Source organism: Ctenocephalides felis, unplaced genomic scaffold, assembly GCF_003426905.1.
Source record: "Ctenocephalides felis isolate EL2017-DRISC unplaced genomic scaffold, ASM342690v1 CF-g0.4_SCAFFOLD_01886, whole genome shotgun sequence".
Taxonomy (NCBI): Eukaryota; Metazoa; Arthropoda; class Insecta; order Siphonaptera; family Pulicidae; genus Ctenocephalides; species Ctenocephalides felis.
The window spans coordinates 34,113,733-34,121,343 of NW_020538040.1; positions in this window are offsets into that span (position 1 = coordinate 34,113,733).

A 7,611-nucleotide genomic window follows, 5' to 3' on the forward strand; every position below is an offset into this window, starting at 1 on the left:
AGATTTATATATCAATAACTTATTATCAAGTTACATGATTGATTTGCGTCTCATTAGCCATTTAGGTCTGTAACCTTCTGTCACAATAAAAAGTTGAAATTGAAAATTTTTGCATATCTTCACGTTTTGGTTTCTGAATATTTTGGCATACCTTAGAAAAAATGGATGTATGTGTGTGTGTGTGCTTTGTGTGTCCGCAATTTTTCGATCCCGTTTTCGGCCGGACGGATCAAGCGATTTGAATGATCCAAAAAACATTCGATTTCTATTATTGATATGGAGATGTGCTGATTAGTTTAGGACAAAGACAGGTCCAACCGTTTTAGAGATACGGAATAAAGAGTGCAAAAAATAGAAATCTAGTTTTTGAGAGAACGGAGCATCCGATTTGAATGATTTAAAAATTTTCTACTTGTGTTGACAAAACGTTTGCTTTTGGAGAGAGGCACATTTTTTTTTTTTAATTTCCAAAAAATTTTGTTTGAATATCGAAAATACTGATAATAAAAAATGATATGGCAAGATTTGTTCTTCTATGTCTTAAATATTGGACCCAGCACTCTTCTTTATGGAACGCCAGCTCTTATTGAGGAAGAAGTAGAAGTTTCATAGTTAATCCTGATTTGTAAATGAATAAATTTTTGCTGGCGGAAAAACACTGCACCTAAATTTAAAACCTGCTCGGTCACATTTTCAAAATATTCAGTTTTCTCGAATAACTTTATCCGAGACAAGAAATAAGCGGAGGTTTTAGTCGGTATTATACCCAGGCGGTATTGAGTCCGACATACCATGACAAATGACCTAGTCTTGGTATGCGTAAATGCATTTCCTTCGCTATATAAAATAAAAAAAAATGAAAAGAGCAGATTTTTCTTTGCGATTACTTTTCGGATTGAGAAATTGTTAGCGAATTGTTAGTGGAATGTAGTCCACAGTTCTTGTCGGCATCTTGTTTTTGTAATTGATGATTCGATAAAATATTGTATTATCTAAATGGCAATTTAAAATTTTTATCATATGATGCACTTATAAATTCAATTATGAATGATAATTATAATATTGTGCATACATATTTTTATTCAATCTTATTGATTATATATGTGAGAATTATTTCTTAATATTATTAATATAAACAAAATATTTTTTCAAAGACTAATTTTTATGATTAATTTATTAATATGTTATTGACTTGTGAATTAAACTTTTGTTACATTATTTTTTCGCTTGCTGCGCTTGAGCAGTTAAATAACTAATCAACAAATAAATATTGTTGAATTATAAAATGATTATTAAAAGTATAAAAAAGTATTTTTACAATTGTATATGCCTTCTTAACACTTAATATCCTTTCTATTATAATATATGCATTGTTTTTATATAATCTATTTTTTTAACTGTTTAAAATGTTATTTCAATATTTGATAAAAACTTTGTTTTTAATCGTTTTAAATCTAGTACTGGATTTTTATAAATTGCATATTATTACTTCCTTCCTTTATTTTTAAAATATATTTTAATTACACATAATACTGAATTAATATTTTTTATGCGATTTCATTGTGTTTTTGCAAAATTTGATGCAAATCCATAATAAAATTATTTCTACAATATCTCCTTTGTTATATTAATAAACGTTTTTTTAATACATTATTAATGTATCACACTACACAGCTATGATATAGATAATTGTATTTACTTAAGTTTGTCTTGCATTTTTGCAATATGTATTTAAATTAATTTTTACTACTTATACTAATGTTTTTAATATAAATGTCCATTTTTTTACCCGTCGGGAGAAGCCAAACTCCCATCGGGCGCGTCCCCAGATGGCGGATAGGGGGTGTCCTAACCGGTCGTAAGATCGGCGGATTGGGGCGAAATAAAATAGCCCCCGCGGACCAAATTTGGCGTTGGAGCTGAAGAGTAACAGCCACCACGTGTGTCTTTTCGGAAAAAGCTCGCTGATCTTCGGATCAGAGGGTAAGGGCGAAATAAAATAGCTCTCGGGGTAAAAAGCAAAAACTCCCCTTTTGGCTGGAAGGGTCGGTCACACCATTTGACCTAGGGTTTCGTACGCTAGCTATATTTCTCATTAAACACTTTTACTACTTATACTAATGTTTTTAATATAAATGATCTTTTTTTATTTCTTCAAAAAAAAGCAACAATTTTTGTCGAATAACAATATTAAAATTTATATTTTAAACGTATATTTATATATTTTTACTATTTACTAATTTACCTATATAACTTTTCTGATATTATCATTTTTTGGCTTTGTCTATAACGACAACTATATTTGTTAAAAAATATCAAAATTTATCCTATACATTTGAAATATATTTATATTATTTAATACATTTTTTTATATAACTACTTTGCAATTAAAGCTTTGATAAGATTTTAAATTTCATGCATATTTCAAATAACATATCTGTATATGTCGAACTTCAACACAATAGTGTGCAAAAAATGTTCTCCATTTTTATTTTCATCAACTTCAGGGAAATCGCTTTTTATTTATATAAGAATGTTTTGAATTAAATTTTCATGGGAAATCATTTTGATATTATTTTTATCTTTCATACAAGAATTACCATCTGTTCAGCTGGCGATATTTTAAATGTTCTGGCAAACCAAATATTAAACACTAGTTATATTTTCTTATTATATTTATCCTACATCGATGCATTTTAATCTCCCATTAAATATTTTTACTACTTATACTAATGTTTTTAGTATAAATGACGATTTTTTCCCGTCGGGAGAAGCCAAACTCCCACCGGGCGCGTCCCCAGGTGGCGGATAGGGGGTGTCCTAACCGGTCGTAAGATTGGCGGATTGGGGCGAAATAAAATAGCCCTCGCGGACCAAATTTGGCGTTGGAGCTGAAGAGTAACAGCCACCATCCGTGTATCCTTTAGGAGAAAGCTCGCTGATCTTCAGATCAGAGGGTAAGGGCGAAATAAAATAGCTCTCGCGGTAAAAAACAAAAACTCCCCTTTCGGCAAGAAGGGTTGGTCACACCATCTGATCTATGGCCACGTACGCAAGCGGATAAGGGGACACTGCTCGAGAGAGATGAGTGGTTGATCCATATAGCGCACCGTGCGTGGTAACTCCCACGGGAGAAAGAGGATGCCCGTCGAACTACCAGAATTTAAACAACAAGAGACAGGAGGCTATTCATGGACCTCGAGCAGAGTTTGTTTATCAGAGGCCTTTTTTGGGAGTTTATCAGAGATAGCAGAACTGCGAGAAAGATGGCACGCACTACACTACGCTCCACAAGAGAATCATGGCCGAAAACGAGTCCTGCTTGACGTAGTCCACTGTGTACAGCTTTACGGAGCAGAGATATGGGTAAATATTCTTAAGCAGAACACTTATCAGCCCAAAATAGCGGCTTTTTTTGTGGGTAAAAATCTCCACACCACCGTTCATTGTTATCTGCCATAAGCTGGGCGGCAGAGTATTAACGATGGCGGTGCTATGTATTTTTTGTACCTCTATGAAAAACACACACATACATCAATTTCATATAAAGTATGCCAAAATGTTCAGTAACATTTGAAACATACAGATATATAAAAATTTCATTTTCGATTCTTTTTCGAAATATTAGTTAAACATTTGATACTAACTTTGTTTTTTAATCGTACTAAATCTAATACTGGGTTTTATAAATTCGAACTTCTATTCTTTATTTTAAAATATATTTTAATTTTACATTATACTGTAGTAATACTGCTTTATTCCTTTTTATTATGTTTTGCAAAATTTGATGCAAATCTATGATGAAATTATTTTTACAATATCTTCTTCGTTATATTAATAAACATAATAATAACTGATCGCATTTATAAACTATTATTTTATAGGAAAAACGCTGTTTGAATTTATTATTAATAATTAAATTATTAAAATGGGATTTTTTTATAGCATTTGTCGCATACATAGCTTTGATAGAGATAATTATATTTGCTTAGATTTTTCTAGCGTTTTTACAATATTTGAATTAATTTTTATGAATACTTATGAATCTCATAATATTTTCAATAGTACAAGACAAACTGCATCTGTATAAATATAACGTGAGAGTATTTTTGTAAGTTTACGGCAATTAGATAAATTAAATTTATCAACTGTTTGAACTATTTTCGCAAATCTTCTCAATCTGTTGCATATATTAAACTTTGAATGAACCTAAACAATTTTTATATTTATATTTCGCAGCAAATCTACTAATTTCTTCCGCTATTGTTTGTATGTTGCAGTCCTGATGAACAAGCCAATTAGGTACATACCTGGGAGCCTCCAGTATTTTTTTGAGGAGCTTGTTCTGAGCTCTCTGTAAGATGCTTATATAAGATCGACTGGCACTACTCCAGAGAAAAAAGCCGTAAGTCCAGATTGGTTTTAAGACGATTTTGTATACAAGAATACTAAATTTAAATGCTGTTGCAGGGCTTTAGACGCAGCTATAGGGCATTCGCGTTTCGATAGAATGCAGATATCATCTGGAAAAGTGGCGATGTTGGTGTCAGCTGTAGTAGGCATGTCTGAGGTAAATAATAAAAATAATGTGGGACCCAAAACGCTTCTCTGTGGTACACCTGAGTTTATTTGCTTCAGAGGAGAGGTGCAATGTGATATATTAATAAAAAACTGTCGGTTTACCAGGTATGATTGAAGTAGTTGGTATAAATTAGCTGGGAGGTTTGATTTTATCTTGTAGAGGAGACCGGTGTGCCACACCTTATCAAAAGCCTGTGAGATATCTAGAAATGCGGCTGAGGTGCAATTTTTTTTCTTGTAAGGATGAGTTGATTTTCTGGACTACTCTGTGAGTTTGTTTGATTGTTGAGTGGAGTTTCCTAAAGCCAAATTGATATAGCGGAATTGTGTTCTTGTTACTCAAAATTGCATTGATCTTTTTAAGCAGTAATTTTTCAATTATTTTAGACAAGATGGGCAGTAAGCTAATTGGTCTGTAGGATTCCATCAGAGTAGGATCTTTGCCAGGTTTTGGTATTAGAATTATTTTTGCAATTTTCTAGGAACGCGGAAATACTGTTAGTCTGATAATGGAGTCGAACAGAATGGTTAGGAATCTCAAGGCTTTTTGTGGGAGTTGCTTCAGCATATGTATCTTGATTTGATCATGCCCAGGGGCTTTGCCTGATTTTGACTTAGTTATTTCAAGTTCTACTTCAGAAAGAGAAAAGCGGGTGTCTGAATGGTCGCCGTATGTTGAAGAACCTTTTAGATTATTGTGAATAAACTCTTCTTCTTGGGAACTGCATTGCTGTGGTAGAGGGTGAAAAATTTGTTCGAAAAGTTGGCAAACGAGTTGACTTTATCCTGTTCATTTCTGACCCATGCGTTGTTTGCTTCTTTAATAGCTGGAACAGGAATAATTGGTTGTTTAAAATTTTTGGTTACTTTCCAGAGTGAGTAGTTTGTGTCTGAAGTAGCTGATAGATTTTTCAGTTTGGTTTCAAAGATCTTATTGTTGTGTTCTCGAAGACAGGTTTTGAGCTCTTTGCAAGCTTTGTGTAATTTTGATTTGTTTATCGTTGATCTTGTAAGTTGCCATTGCTTCCGAAGCCTTCTTTTAATAGCCATTTTTTCTTTTATTTGTATTGGATAATCAATGTTGTAATTATTGTTTGGCGTGGAAGTTGAGATTAGAGCAGATTGTTAGAGAGATGTGGTTAACAGGTCTACAGCAGCGTTGAGGTCACTCCCGGATTTTAATGGTATGTTGCAACTTAGATTGTTATCTAAATACTCTCTAAATTTGTTCCAGCATGTAAACTTAGTAGTCATGTATTTATTTTGGTTGTTGATGGGTTTATGATTGAGTATATTCAAGAAAACGGGAGAATGCTCGGAGTTTAAGTCTAGGCATGTGGAAGATTTCAGCGAATTTCTTGGAAAACCTCTGGTGATGTAGAAATCCAGCAGATCTGGTATTCTTTGGAGGTCAGATGGCCAGTAGGTTGGCTCGCCAGTAGATATGGGTAAAAGACTAAGTGATGCAACCGTATTGTAAAGTTCGCGCCCTCTGGGGTTTATGAGCCTTGATCCCCAGTACGTGTGCTTGGAGTTGAAGTCACCTCCAACAATAAATGTGTTGCCCAGCGCGTTGAAAAATGACTCAAATTGGCTCTTCAGGGTTGTGTGTCTGGGATGGCAATAGATTGATGATATAGTTATAAAATGAAGAAACTGTACGGAAATATTTGTAGCCTGCAGAAAGTGTGCACAAAAAGGTTCCATGATGTGGTGTTTTATATTTGATTTTATTAATATTGCTGCCCCTCCGTGAGCTTTATTGTCAGGATGATATGTATTATAGATGGAGTATTGAGGTATCGTTATATAACTTCTGCTTGTGAAGTGTATCTCTGAAATGAGAAGTATGTCTATATTGCGTTGTATAATGAAATGTTTAACTTCTTGTAAGTGCTGTATTAAACCATTGACGTTCCATGTGCAAATTTTGAAATATGTGTTTATTATTTGTTATTCGAATGAATGGTTGTCAGCAGTTTGAGCATTGTGCCTATTTGGTCTACTAAGGTCTTTACCATAGATTTTAATTCATGCATGTCATTTTGATAACTTACATTTGTTGGATTGATGTTTGTAGATGATTCATGTTCTTGAGGATTTTGATGATTATTTGCGTTTTGTTCGTTGTTAACTATTTGAGAAAAGGAAACATTTGGCCGTATTAGTGAGTGTCTGCTACTTGTAGTAGGTTGTTGTGAGATTTCTTTTTTCCTTAGTGGTGGAAATCGCCGATGTTTTTCTGCTTGATATATTGGGCACCCTCTATAATTAGCTGGATGGTTTGAATCGCACAATGCACATCTTACGTTACTGTTTATTCGGTCCGTCCATGAGCAATCTGGAGTGAGATGATTACCGGCACATTTTACGTAACTTGGATCTATTGTACAATAGTTTTTTGTGTGTCCTAGACATTGGCACCTGCGGCATTGAGGAACTTCTCGAGGATGGCGCATGGGTTCGATTATAACTTTTGTTTTATATAAAAATTCTCTATTCATTATTGTGTATATCTCTTTATTATTTTTGTCTTGCTGCAGTTCAACAACGAATATGTTTAGCGGAAGTTTAGTAGTACGCTGTCTCAGGTTGTAAATATGTACGACCTTATGCCCAAGATCTGAGATTTCTTTTGACAAGATATTGATGTCTGTACTATGGTGAAGATTTTTGATTACAATTTTAAATGCCTTTTTTGTTTTTTCCTGGAATGAGTTCAGTTGTGTACCTTTGTCTCTCAATAATTTGAGGACGGTATTATATGTGTGGGGATTCTTGGTATTACTTTCAACTGTCTTCAAACCAACGGTCTTGTGTGAAGAGAGATTCTGAACATTATTTTCTAGCAATTCTATTAGAGGTTTTATGTCATTGACCTCATGTACAAAGATCGGTGGCGGAGTTACTACTTTTTCCACTGGAGGCGCTGAAGTTGAAGGCTGTTCGTCCATTTTGTCGTTTTCCGGAGCAACTGATTGTAATACATTATAATAGTTCTTGGTTGGTATCGGATCTAACCAATAATTT